Consider the following 355-nt stretch of genomic DNA (forward strand, 5'->3'; position numbering starts at 1 on the left):
ATGTTAAGCCTTTGTCAGAACTGGTGTTGGCAAATATTTTTTCCCAGTCTGTAGGCTGTCTCCCTGCTCTCTTGATGGTTTCTTTGGCTTTGCAGAAGCTTGTCAGTTTAATAAGGTCCCACTTGTCTATTTTCTCTCTTATGAGCTGTGGGTTTTGGGTTTTGTTCAGGAATTGGATGCCCGTTCCGATTTCCATGAGGGTATTTCCTTCATTTTCTAAGGTTCTTATGGTTTGAGGTTTTACATTTAGGTCTCTGATCCATTTAGAATTAACCTTTGTGCATGGGGATAGATAGGGGTCCTGTTTCAATCTTCTGCATGTGGTCAGCCAGTTTTCCCAGCACCATTTACTGAA

This window comes from Carlito syrichta, unplaced genomic scaffold, assembly GCF_000164805.1.
Source record: "Carlito syrichta isolate Samal-C Ts95f unplaced genomic scaffold, Tarsius_syrichta-2.0.1 Scaffold309265, whole genome shotgun sequence".
Taxonomy (NCBI): Eukaryota; Metazoa; Chordata; class Mammalia; order Primates; family Tarsiidae; genus Carlito; species Carlito syrichta.